Source organism: Bubalus kerabau, chromosome X (assembly GCF_029407905.1).
Source record: "Bubalus kerabau isolate K-KA32 ecotype Philippines breed swamp buffalo chromosome X, PCC_UOA_SB_1v2, whole genome shotgun sequence".
Classification (NCBI taxonomy): domain Eukaryota; kingdom Metazoa; phylum Chordata; class Mammalia; order Artiodactyla; family Bovidae; genus Bubalus; species Bubalus kerabau.
The window spans coordinates 30,787,702-30,801,602 of NC_073647.1; the positions used below are offsets into that span (position 1 = coordinate 30,787,702).

At 37.7% G+C, this 13,901-nt stretch overlaps 1 long non-coding RNA gene across 2 annotated transcripts in view; it reads right to left on the reverse strand.

The window, feature by feature from the left end:
• Nucleotides 1-702: 702 nt before the first annotated feature.
• Nucleotides 703-13,901, reverse strand: part of LOC129640366 (uncharacterized) — a 39,246-nt gene continuing 26,047 nt past the window's right edge. For both annotated transcript variants that reach the window (XR_008708762.1, XR_008708761.1), the window contains one exon: nucleotides 703-2,712. This is a non-coding gene — a long non-coding RNA (uncharacterized LOC129640366). The remainder of the gene's footprint in view (nucleotides 2,713-13,901) is intronic.

The following is a 13,901-nucleotide window of genomic DNA, read 5'->3' on the forward strand; positions in this document are numbered from 1 at the left end:
AACTCAGAACTGACACAAGAATTTGAGTTAATGGCCAGGACATTTAAACAGTTACTCTAACTATATTCCATATGTTCAAAATGTTAAGTACAAACATTGAAAACATAAAAGGGTCATAAAGGAGTTAAAGAGAAGGAAACTACAGTACTTGAGATGATATAGTCACTGGATGGGATTAATGGCAGATGAGACATTACAGTAAGAAAGGTTTCTGTGTTTGAAGACATATCAAATGAAGCAATCCAGAGTAAGACAGGGAGAATGACCTACTATGTAAAATGGATAATATACTATGGCCAGTTAGGGTTTCCCCAAGGAATGTACTACTACTACTACTAAGTCGCTTCAGTCGTGTCCAACTCTGTGCGACCCCACAGACAGCAACCCACCAGGCTTCCCCATCCCTGGGATTATCCAGGCAAGAACACTGGAGTGGGTTGCCATTTCCTTCTCCAATGCATGAAAGTGAAAAGTGAAAGTGAAGTCGCTCAGTCGTGTCCGACTCTTAGCGACCCCATGGACTGCAGCCTACCAGGCTCCTCCATCCATGGGATTTTCCAGGCAAGAGTACTAAAGTGGGGTGCCATTGTCTTCTCCGCCAAGGAATGTAGTCTTGATTAAATATTCAAATATCATCTACACTTGAAACTAACATGATATTGTAAATCAACTATACATCAATAAAAACAAATATAGGACATATTAACAAATTTTAAAAACATAATTTTATGTTCAACCATATTCAGTAAACACAGAAAATGTATTTGACCAAATCCAACAATTTTTCATGATAAAAACACATAGAAAACTAACAACAGAAGGCAACTTCCTCATCCTGATAAAGGGCATCCATGAAAAACTGGTAGTTAGCAGTATAAATTATAAGACTGAATTTTTGCCCTCTTGACATTAAGACAAGGATTTCTACTTTCTTCACTTCTGGTCAACATTGTACTGGCAAGTCTATCCAGTAGAAAAAGTCAATAAAAAGAAATAATTAATATTTACTTTGGAAAAGAAACAAAACTGTCTTTATTCACAGATGACATGATTATCTATGTAGAAAGTCCAATGGAATCACCAAAAAGATACCAGAACTAATAAGTTAGTTGAGCAAGGTTGCAGAATATAATGTGAATATGAGAAAATCATTTATATTTCTATATGCCACTGAAGAATAATTGGAAACTAAATATACAATACCATTTACCAGAGCATCAAAATTATGAAAATATCTAATGAGAAATCTGACAAAGATGTGAAATCCTGTACACCGAACTATTCTGCTGGGTTTATTAAAGAAGGCCAAAATAAATGGGGAGGCATATCATATTCATGGATGGGACGATTCAACACTGCTAACATGTCAGTTATCCCCACACTGATCTATAGACTCAGTGCAATCACATTCCAAATACCAGAGGGCTTTACTGTAGAAATTAACAAACTGATTCTAGAATTTATGTGGAAGTTTAAAGAACCAGAGCAACTTAGAAAAAGAGGAATGAAGAAGAAAGATTGCCATTACCTGGCTTCAAATTTTATTATAAAGGTGCAGTATTCAAGAAAGTGTGGTGCTGGTGTAAATAATAGAAAAATAGATCAATGAAACAATATAGTTTCCAGAAATAGACCCACACATATGGCCACATAATTTTTGACAAAGTGACAAAAGAAATTCAGTACAGATATGACGGAGGGCAGCAGTAAGAAAGAAGGATTCAAAAAGGACACAACCTTGGTGGGTGATGGGTATGTCACTCTCATGATTGTGGTGATTTTTTATATATGTCAACTTACAAAATTATATAACTTTAATACATGTGGTATGTTGTGTATAAATTATACTTCAATGAAACTTTCCATTTCATTTTAATACATAGTTTTTAAGAGACATTTCTTTACTCAAATCTTGTTTTTGTCTTAACTATCTCTGGTGAAATGAGTATCTCTAATCCTTTATCTTCATTTCTAAAATGGGAGTGATTACATTACCTACTCACAAAGCTCATTAAATTATTAACTGAAATAATACATGCAAATCACATAGCAAATGCTCAACAAATGGCAAATAATTGCAGTGTCTACATCATCTTGTTAAATGTTGCATAAAATCACAATTTAAATGTGTATCAAAATGTCTTTAACTCACCCTGATTATTAGCTTCTAATTCTTTAGCATTAAATACTACAATGACCATCCTTACATCTCCTTTGCCCACATGCATGATTATCCACTTACAATAAATATCTGCAAGGGAAATCTTTATTTCAAACCAAAAAGCATGCACATTTTAAATGTCTGATACATGTTGCCAAGTTTACTTCCAGAAAGGTTTGTGTTAATTTGCATTCTCAGAAGCTCTATATAAGAGTGTTGCTTTCTTTTCCTCTCTTCATATCCTAGCTGGAACTAAGTATTCTTTTTTTTTTTTTCTTTAATCTTATCTGATACATGAAAAAAAAAAAGAACGTATTTTAAAAATCTTTTACAAAGTTCTTTAAACTTTTAAAAGAAGACTGAAGATATTATTACATAAATGCAGGTGCTACTGAGAGGCAATGGAGATCATTTCATAAAAGGATAGGGGCCAGTTAGCTTCAGATTTTGCTAGGCACTGTTGATCATCTACCCCATCCTGTTCATCATTTCTTCTTCTTACTGATAGAACTTTGCTTCAGCTAACCCCATCCACCATGCGGCTCCTTGACCTAAGGGGCAATCAAACAAAGGTGGAAGATGAGAACAGCCAAAATAAATATGGAAGTTTATAAGAATCTGCCCCACATAGCTTATTGAGGATCCACAGAGCTCAATTTCTTCCTCCAAAGAAACCTCCCAGTGAGAGGTGAGTAAACCTGACCTGGAAATTTCACAAATTACTCCCCAAATTCAGAGTTTGGCTGAAGGGAAGAACTCATAAGCAAATCTGTTCAAAGATGCAGATGGTACTATTACTGAAAAACCCAAATCCAGAACCTCTCTTCCTCTAACCATGATCCAGAAAAGCTGCTAGAATTTGCTATGATTCTCAATTCCTTGCTGAGAGGACAGCTGAGGGGGAAAACAGAAGGATCATAAAAACTCAGAACTCATTAGCATCAGCAATGAACAGAAAGTTAGTCAAACAGAAGACCAAGAAGAAAAGAAACAAAACCTGGAGGAGTGGGAGATGTGAGAAATGACATCTGAAAACACTATCTCCTCCCAATGCAATGAGTCCTTAACACACAGCTGCCTTCTACTTGGCCTCTTATCTTCTTAAGAGAGTGAAGTACTGCTTGAGAAGGGCAAAAATGCTTCTTATGAGAAAACCAGCAAAAGGGAAACTAAACCTGGCTGACTCACTTTGCCACAGTTAAGACTTAATGTTCCACTACTGACAGGGTAGCCTATCTGATGTGCTAAGGTCTCTGTCTCTGGAAAATCTCAGGAAAAGTTCCAGGACATTTACCAAGATCTTAGAAGACAAGACAAAGCCAAAGTGTGGCAACCAGTTCTGCTTACAGACCCAACTGATGCTTTTTTTTTTTTTTTTTTTTCCTCCATATTCACTCCTGTAGTCTGGAGGAAACTCAGCTCTCAAATTATGCTTAAGAAGAAAAATACTTTCCCAACAAGGTGAAATGAGAGTCAAGAGAAATCCATTCAAAATATATCAAAAGAAACAAATGTACTGGTTAGAACTGTATATTTTTAGTATAATTAAGATTTGTTTTTCAAATTTTTGGCCATGCCACCCAGTATGTGGGATCTTATTCCCCTGATCAGGGATCAAACTCATGCCCCCTCCAATGGAAGAGTGAAGCCTTCCCCACTGGACCACCATGGAAGTTCCAATAATTAAAGATTTTTTAAAAAATATTAAAAAAAGAGACAAGAACATACAATGGAAAAAGACAGTCTTTTTGATAAGCAATACTGGGAAAAGTTGACAGCTACATGTAAAAGAATGGAATTAGAACATTCTCTAACACCATATGCAAAAATAAACTCAAAATGGATTAAAGACCTAAATGTAAGGCCAGACACGATAAAACTCTTAGAAGAAAACACAGACAGAACAGTCTTTGATATAAATTGCAGCAATAATGATACCTAATTAAACTTAAAAGCTTTTGTAAAAGAAACCATAAAGAAAACAAACAAACAAACAAACAAAAATATCAACCCTCAGAATGGGAGAAAATGTTTGCAAATGAAGTGACCAAAGAGAAATTAATCTGCAAAATATACAAAGAGCTCACACATGTTAGTATTGAATAAAAAAAATCAAAATACAGGCAGAAGATTTAAGTAGACATTTCTCAAAAAAGACATACAAGTGGCCAAAAAGCACATGAAAAGATGTTCAACATCAGTAATTATTAGAGAAATGCAAATAAAAACTGTAGTGAGGTATCACCTCACACTAATTAGAAGGGCCATCATCAAAAAATCTACAAATAATAAATGCTGGAGATGGTGTAGAACCCTCCTACACTGTTAGTGTGAATTTAAATTGGTACAACCATTATGGAGAATATGGAGGTTTCTTAAAAAACTAAAAATAGAATTACCATATGATCCATTAATCCCATTCCTGGGCATATATTAGGAGAAAAAAACTATAATTCAAAAAGGTACATGCACCCCAATGTATATTGCAGCACTGTTTACAATATGCAGAACATGGAAGCAACATAAATGTCCATCTACAGAGGAATAGATAAAGATGTGGTACATATTTACAATGGAATATTACTCAGCAATAAAAAGAACAAAATAATACCATTTGCAGCAATTGGATGGACATGGAGAATATCATGAATGAAGTCAGTCAGTCAGAAAAAGACAAATATCATATTACATATGTGAAATCTAAAAATATGGGACAAATGAACTTATAAGACAGAAGTAGAGTCACAGATGTAGAAAAAAAAAAAACAGTTAACAAGATGGTAAGGAGGGGGATAGAGAAATTGGGAGATTGGCATTGACATATACACACTATATGTATAAAACAGATAACTAATATGGACCTACTATACAGCACAAGGAACCCTACTGTACTCTGTAATGACCTACATGGTAAGAGTCTAAAAAAGAGTGGATAGACGTATATAACTGATTCACCTTGCTGTATACCTGACACAACATTGTAACTCAACTATACTCCAATAAAAGTTATAAAAGACAAAAAATGTTAAGGTATCTTTGTAAAGAGTCCACAGAAGGCAATGGAGGAAGACGGACAAATAGCAAGCAAAACAGATAAAGGTTTTATTCAAAAGGAAATATAAAGGACAATCTCTTCAGAAAATACTGCTTAAATAGGAGGTAACTTAGTAAGAGCTCAAAATGAGATGATAAAACATCAAAATGAAACTTAAAAGGAATGGTAAAAAGCCAAGGAAACTGAGGACTAAAATATCATTATTGAAATAATATACAGTGTAGAAATAGCAAGTAGTTGAGTAGTCACTGATGAAAACCAAATACAACCAGTATCCTTGAGGCAAAATTTCTAACTAGAAATGGAAGTATAATCAAAGACATAATTAAAATGAAATCAGAACCTGAAGATCAAAATGTCATGCTTCACTTAAAAGATGGGTACAAAATTATCACCATTCCATTATTACGGTTATACTATTTAATTTCAAGGGCTAAAAGATAATTTTTTAGTCTTCTAGGCAGAAACAGTAAGGGAAGGAGGATAAGAAGACCTCAAAGTTCTCCACAGCAACATTTGTCTGACAAAAAAGCAATATCTACAAAACGTCAAAACATAAAAATGTATAACCCTGAAACATGAGGTTGATGCAAAAGTAACTGCAGTTTTTGCAGTGTTGGCATTTGCCTTTTATATTGGCATACATTTGCAAATAAATGTGGTTATGTTACACATCATTTTAATGCACACTTTTTGCTCTAATTTTTTTGGCAATGACATTACTTGTATGTATTTTATGTGTATTTTAGACTATGGAATTATTGTTAGACAAAAAACAAATTCAAGTGATTTTCTTATTAAAGTTCAAAATGGGTCGTAAAGCAGCAGAGACAACTTGGAACATCAACAACACATTTGGCCCAGGAACTGCTAAGGAACGTATAGTGCAGTGGTGGTTCAAGAAGTTTTGCAAAGGAAATGAGAGCCTTGAAGATGAGGAGTGCAGTAGCCGGCCATTCGAAGTTGACAACGATCAATTGAGAGCACTCACTGAAGCTGATTCTCTTATAACTACATGCTGCTGCTGCTAAGTCACTTCAGTCGTGTCCGACTCTGTAGGACCCCATAGATGGCAGCCGACTAGGCTCCTCTATCCCTGGGATTCTCCAGGCAAGAATACTGGAGTGGGTTGCCATTTCCTTCTCCAATGCATGAAAGTGAAAAGTGAAAGTAAAGTCGCTCCGTCGTTCCCGACTCTTAGTGACCCCATGGACTGCAGCCCACCAGGCTCCTCTGTCCATGGGATTTTCCAGGCAAGAGTACTGGAGTGGGATGCCATTGCCTTCTCCATACAACTACATGAGAAGTTGCCAAAGAACTCACCGTCAATCTTTCTATGATCATTTGGAATTTGAAGCAAATTGGAAAGGTGACAAAGCTCAGTAAGTGGGTGCCTCATGAGCTGACTGCAAATTTTTAAAAAAGTCATTTTGAAGTGTCGTCTTCTTATTCTATGCAACAAAAATGAGCAATGTTTTGTTTGGACTTGATGTGCAATGAAAAGTCGATTTTATATGACAACCTTCAATGACCAGCTCAGTGGTTGGACCGAAAAGAAGCTCCAAAGCACTTCCCAAAGCCAAACTTGCACCCAAAAAAGGTCATAGTCACTGTTTGGTGGTCTCCTGCCCATATGATTCACTTCAGCTTTCTGAACCCCAGCGAAACCATTATATCTCAGAAGTATGCTCAGCAAATCAATGAGATGCACTGAAAACTGCAATGCCTGCAGCCTGCCCTGATCGACAGAAAGGGTCCAATTCTTCTCCACATCAATAACCAACTGCATGTCGCACAACCAATGATTCAAAATTCAAATAAATTGGGTTACAAAGTTTTGCCTCATCCACCATATTTACCTGACCTCTCACCAACTGACTGTCACTTCTTCAAGCATCTCGACAACTTTTTGCAGGGAAATACTTCCACAACTAACAGGAGGCAGAAAATGCTTTCCAAAAATTCGTTGAAACCCAAGGCTCGGATTTTTATGCTACAGAAATAAACAAACTTATTTCTCATTGGCAAAACTGTCTTGATTGCAATGGTTACTATTTTGATTAATACAGATGTGTTTGAGCCTAGTTACAGTGATTTAAAATTCATAATCTGAAACCACAATTACATTTGCACCAACCTAATATTTATTTAACTTGATATAAAGATGGCTAGTTTTCCATGAATACATTTTCTCCCCCTCTTATAACTGAATTTTGAGTTGAGCATATGGGCATAAAACTAAACAATAGCATTTCAACCTTCTCTTTTACAGATGAGCGTGACTTTAAAACTAAGATTAAATAGTAGCCAAATGGATGTGAGCAAAGTATAATGTTTCATTCTATATTATGTTCTTCAAGGCACTCAACATGCCCTATATAATTTTTCCCAATGTGTGGCTCAGATGTGGTCATGATGTTGAAATCACATTTTGGGTTCAATTGTGACACTCCAAAATGTACATCTTTAGAAGGAAACAGACATAAATCATTATGGCATTGGATATGGCCATGGTTTCTTATATGTGACACAAAAACCATGAGCAATACAAGGAAAATATATAAATTGGATGTCATCAAAATGAAAAACTTTTGTACAAAGGACATTATCAAGAAAGTGAAAATACAAACTACAAAATGAAAGAAAATTATTTGTAAAGTATATCTGATAAGTTTAAGTATCCACATTATACAAAGAACTTCTATCTAAATAACAAAAGGACAAACAACTAAATATTTTCAATGGGCAAAGTATAAACAGACATTTATCCATGGAAGATACACAAAATGCCAAGTAGATATTTGTAAAGATGCTCAATATGATGACAAAGTAATTATGGAAATGCAAATCAAAATGATGAAGTACTACTTCACACCCATTCACTTCAGTTCAGTCTCTGTCGTGTCTGACTCTTTGCGACCCCATGGACTGCAGCTTTTCAGGCCTCCCTGTCCACCACCAACTACTGGAGCTTACTCAAACTCATGTCCATTGAGTCTATGATGCCATCCAACCATCTCATCCTCTGTCATCCCCTCTCATCCTGCCTTCAATCATTCCCAGCATCAGAGTCCTTTCAAATGAGTCAGCTCTTCTCATCAGGTGGCCAAAGTACTGGAGTTTCAGCTTCAGCGAATATTCAGGACTGATTTCCTTTCAGAGGGATTGGTTGGATCTTCTTGCAGTCCAAGGGACTCTCAAGTGTATTCTCCAACACCACAGTTCAAAAGCATCAATTCTTTGTTGCTCAGATTTCTTTATAGTCCAACTATCACATCCATACATGACTACTGGAAAAAACATAATTTTGACTAGATAGACCTTTGTTGGCAAAGTAATGTCTCTGCTTTTTAATATGCTGTTTAGGTTGGTCATAACTTTTCTCCCAAGGAGCAAGTGTCTTTTCATTTCATGGTTGCATTCACCATCTGCAGTGATTTTGGAGCCCCCCCAAAATAGTCTCTCACTGTTCTCACTGTTTCCCCATCTATTTGCCATGAAGTGATGGGACCAGATGCCATGATCTTAGTTTTCTGAATGCTGAGTTTTAAGCCAACATTTTCTCTCTCACTTTCATCAAGAGGCTCTTTATTTCTTCACTTTCTGCCATAAGGATGGTGTCATCTGCATATTTGAGGTTACTGATATTTCTCCTGGCAATCTTGATTCCAGCTTGTGTTTCATCAATCCCAGCATTTCACATGATGTACTCTGCATATAAGTTAAATAAGCAGGGTGACAGTACATAGCTTTGAGGTATTCCTTTCCCTATTTGGAACCAGTCTGTTCCATGTCCCATTCTAACTGTTGCTTCCTGACCTGCATTCAGATTGCTCAGGAGGCAAGTCAGGTGGTCTGGTATTCCTATCTCTTTCAGAATTTTCCAGTTTGTTGTGATCCACACAGTCAAAGGCTTTGGTGTAGTCAATAAAGCAGAAATAGATGTTTTTTATGGAATTCTCTTGCTTTTTCGATGATCCAACATATGTTGGCAATTTGATCTATGGTTCCTCTGGCTTTTCTAAAACCAGCTTGAACATCTGGAAGTTCATGGTTCACTTATTGCTGATGCCTGGCTTGCAGAATTTGGGGCATTACTTTACTAGTGTGTGTGATGAGTGCAACTGTGTGGTAGTTTGAGCATTCTTTGGCATTGCCTTTCTTTGGGATTGAAATGAAAACTGACCTTTTCCAGTCCTGTGGCCACTGCTGAGTTTTCCAAATTTGCTGGCATATTGAGTGCAGCCCTTTCAGAGCATCATCTTTTAGGATTTGAAATAGCTCAACTGGAATTCCATCACCTCCACTAGCTTTGTTCATAGTGATGATTCCTAAGGCCCACTGGACTTCTCATTCCATCTGGCTCTAGGTGAGTGATCACACCATCATGATAATCTGGGTCATGAAGATTTTTTTATATAGTTCTTCTGTGTATTCTGGCCACTTCTTCTTAATATCTTCTGCTTTTGTTAGGTCCATACCATTTCTGTCCTTTATCGAGCCCATCTTTGCATGAAATGTTCCCTTGGTATCTCTAATTTTCTTGATGAGATCTCTAGTCTTTCCCATTGTATTGTTTTCCTCTATTTCTTTGCATTGATCATTGAGGAAGGCTTTCTTATCTCTCTTTGCTATTCTCTGGAGCTCTGCATTCAAATGGGTATATCTTTTTTTTTCTCCTTTGCCTTTCACTTCTCTTTTCACAGCTATTTATAAGGCCTCCTCTGACAACCATTTTGCCTTTTTGCATTTCTTTTCCATGGGGATGGTCTTGATCCCTGCCTCCTGCACAATGTCATGAGCCTCCATCCATAGTTCTTCAGGATGGCTGTAAAAAAAGAAAAAAGAGAACAGAATACAAGTGTTGAGAAGACTACATATAGATAAATGGAAACCCTAATTCACTGGTGGCGAGAATGCAAAATGGTTCAGCTGCTTTGGAAAACATTTTGACAGTTTCTCAAAAAGTTAAACAAAGAATATACCATGTGACTCTGAATTCCACTCAAAAGAACTGAAAACACCAACTCAATTATATATGTGTGTATGTATATATATATGTGTGTGTGTGTGTGTGTGTGTATATATATATATATATATATATATTTGTGTGTGTGTGTTCAAAGGAGCACTGTTCTTAATTTAGAAAGCATCCAAATATCCATTAACAGATGGATAAACTAGAGTAAGTCCCCTACATACAAACGAGAACCATTCCAAGAGTGAATTTGTAAGTCCAATTTGCTCTTAAGTCCAACAACGTTAGCCTAGGTACCCAGCTAATATTTTGTCCTATACTTTAATAGGTTTATAACACTTTTGACAAATACATAAAAAATAAACACAAAAAATAAACATATTAAAACTTACAGTATAGTACATGGATGTGACTGGTGATAGAAGCAATGTCCGATGCTGTAAAGAGCAATATTTCATAGGAACCTGGAATGTCAGGTTCATGAATCAAGGCAAATTGGAAGTGGTCAAACAAGAGATGGCAAGAGTGAATGTCGACACTCTAGGAATCAGCGAACTCAAATTGACTGGAATGGGTGAATTTAACACAGATGACCATTATATCTACTACTGTGGGCAAGAATCCCTCAGAAGAAATGGAGTAGCCATCATTGTCAACAAGAGTCTGAAATGCAGTACTTGGGTGCAATCTCAAAAACGACAGAATGATCTCTGTTCGTTTCCAAGGCAAACCATTCAATATCACAGTAATCCAAGTCTATGCCCCAACCAGTAACCCTGAAGAAGCTGAAGTTGAACGGTTCTATGAAGACCTACAAGACCTTTTAGAACTAACACCCAAAAAAGATGTCCTTTTCATTATAGGGGACTGGAAAGCAAAAGTAGGAAGTCAAGAAACACCTGGAGTAACAGGCAAATTAGGCCTTGGAATACAGAATGACAGGGCAAAGACAGTTTTGCCAAGAAAATGCACTGGTCATAGCAAACACTCTCTTCCAACAACACAAGAGAAGACTCTACACATGGACATCACCAGATGGTCAACACTGAAATCAGATTGATTATGTTCTTTGCAGCCAAAGATGCAGAAGCTCCATACAGTCAACAAAACCAAGACTGGGATCTGACTGTGGCTCAGATCATGAACTCCTTATTGCCAAATTCAGACTTAAATTGAAGAAAGTAGGGAAAACCACTAGACCATTCAGGTATGACCTAAATCAAATCCCTTGTGATTACACAGTGGAAGTGAGAAATAGATTTAAGGGCCTAGATCCGATAGATAGAGTGCCTGATGAACTATGGAATGAGGTTCATGACATTGTACAGGAGACAGGGATCAAGACCATCCCCATGGAAAAGAAATGCAAAAAAGCAAAATGGCTGTCTGGGGAGGCCTTACAAATAGCTGTGAAAAGAAGAGAAGCGAAAAGCAAAGGAGAAAAGGAAAGATACAAGCATCTGAATGCAGAGTTCCAAAGAATAGCAAGAAGAGATAAGAAAGCCTTCCTCAACGATCAATGCAAAGAAATAGAGGAAAACAACAGAATGGGAAAGACTAGAGATCTCTTCAAGAAAATCAGAGATACCAAGGGAACGTTTCATGCAAAGATGGGCTCAATAAAGGACAGAAATGGTATGGACCTAACAGAAGCAGAAGATATTAAGAAGAGGTAGCAAGAATACACAGAAGAACTGTACAAAAAAGATCGTCATGACCCAGATAATCACGATGGTGTGATCACTGACCTAGAGCCAGAAATTCTGGAATGTGAAGTCAAGTGGGCCTTAGAAAGCATCACTACGAACAAAGCTAGTGGAGGTGATGGAATTCCAGTTGAGCTATTTCAAATCCTGAAAGATGATGCTGTGAAAGTGCTGCACTCAATATGCCAGCAAATTTGGAAAACTCAGCAGTGGCCACAGGACTGGAAAAGGTCAGTTTTCATTCCAATCCCAAAGAAAGGCAATGCCAAAGAATGCTCAAACTACCGCACAATTGCACTCATCTCACATGCTAGTAAAGTAATGCTCAAAATTCTCCAAGCCAGGCTTCAGCAATACGTGAACCTTGAACTTCGTGATGTTCAAGCTTGTTTTAGAAAAGGCAAGGGACCAGAGATCAAATTGCCAACATCTGCTGGATCATGGAAAAAACAAGAGAATTCCAGAAAAACATCTATTTCTGCTTTATTGACTACACCAAAGCCTTTGACTGTGTGGATCACAATAAACTGTGGAAAATTCTGAAAGAGATGGGAATACCAGACTACCTGACATGCCTCTTGAGAAACCTGTATGCAGGTCAGGAAGCAACAGTTAGAAATGGACATGGAACAACAGACTGGTTCCAAATAGGAAAAGGAGTTCGTCAAGGCTGTATATTATCACCCTGCTTATTTAACTTATATGCAGAATACATTATGAGAAATCCTGGACTGGAAGAAACACAAGCTGGAATCAAGATTGCCGGGAGAAATATCAATAACCTCAGATATGCAGATGATACCACCCTTATGGCAGAAAGTGAAGAGGAACTCAAAAGCCTCTTGATGAAAGTGAAAGTGGAGAGTGAAAAAGTTGTTTTAAAGCTCAACATTCAGAAAATGAAGATCATGGCATCTGGTCCCACCACTTCATGGGAAATAGATGGGGAAACAGTGGAAACAGTGTCAGACTTTGTTTTTGTGGGCTCCAAAATCACTGCAGATGGTGACTGCAGCCATGAAATTAAAAGACACTTACTCCTTGGAAGGAAAGTTATGTCCAACCTAGATAGCATATTCAAAAGCAGAGATATTACTTTGCCAACAAAGGTCCATCTAGTCAAGGCTATGGTTTTTCCTGTGGTCATGTATGGATGTGAGAGTTGGACTGTGAAGAAGGCTGAGCGCCAAAGAATTGATGCTTTTGAACTGTGGTGTTGGAGAAGACTCTTGAGAGTCCCTTGGACTGCAAGGAGATCCAACCAGTCCATTCTGAAGGAGATCAGCCCTGGGATTTCTTTGGAAGGAATGATGCTAAAGCTGAAACTCCTGGACTTTGACCACCTCATACGAAGAGTTGACTCATTAGAAAAGACTCTGATGCTGGGAGGGATTGGGGGCAGGAGGAAAAGGGGACGACAGAGGATGAGATGGCTGGATGGCATCACTGACTCAATGGACGTGAGTCTGAGTGAACTCCGGGAGTTGGTGATGGACAGGGAGGCCTGGCGTGCTGTGATTCATAGGGTCGCAAAGAGTCGGACATGACTGAGCGACTGAACTGAACTGAACTGATAGTACATTGAAAAGTACAATTGTACAGTAGTTCAGTAAAACATCTGGCATCAAGTGAACAGGGAGGAAGAGTTACTGACTGGAAGAGGGAAAGAGGCAGGAGATGGCAGAGCCAAAATTGTTGTTCAGTCACTAAGTCATGTCTGACTGTTTTCAACCCCAGGGACTGCAGCACACCAGGCTTCCCTGTACTTCACCACTCCCAGAGTTTGCTCAAGCTCATGTCCATTATGTTGGTGACGCCGTCCAACCATCTTGTCCTCTGTTCACCCCTTCTCCTCCTGCCCTCAATCATTCTCAGCTCAGGGTCTTTTCTAATGGCTCTACTCTTCATATCAGGTGGCCAAAGTATTGGAGCTTCAGCATCAGTCCTTGCAATGAATATTCAGGGTTAATTTCCTTTAGGATTGATTAGTTTGATCCCCTT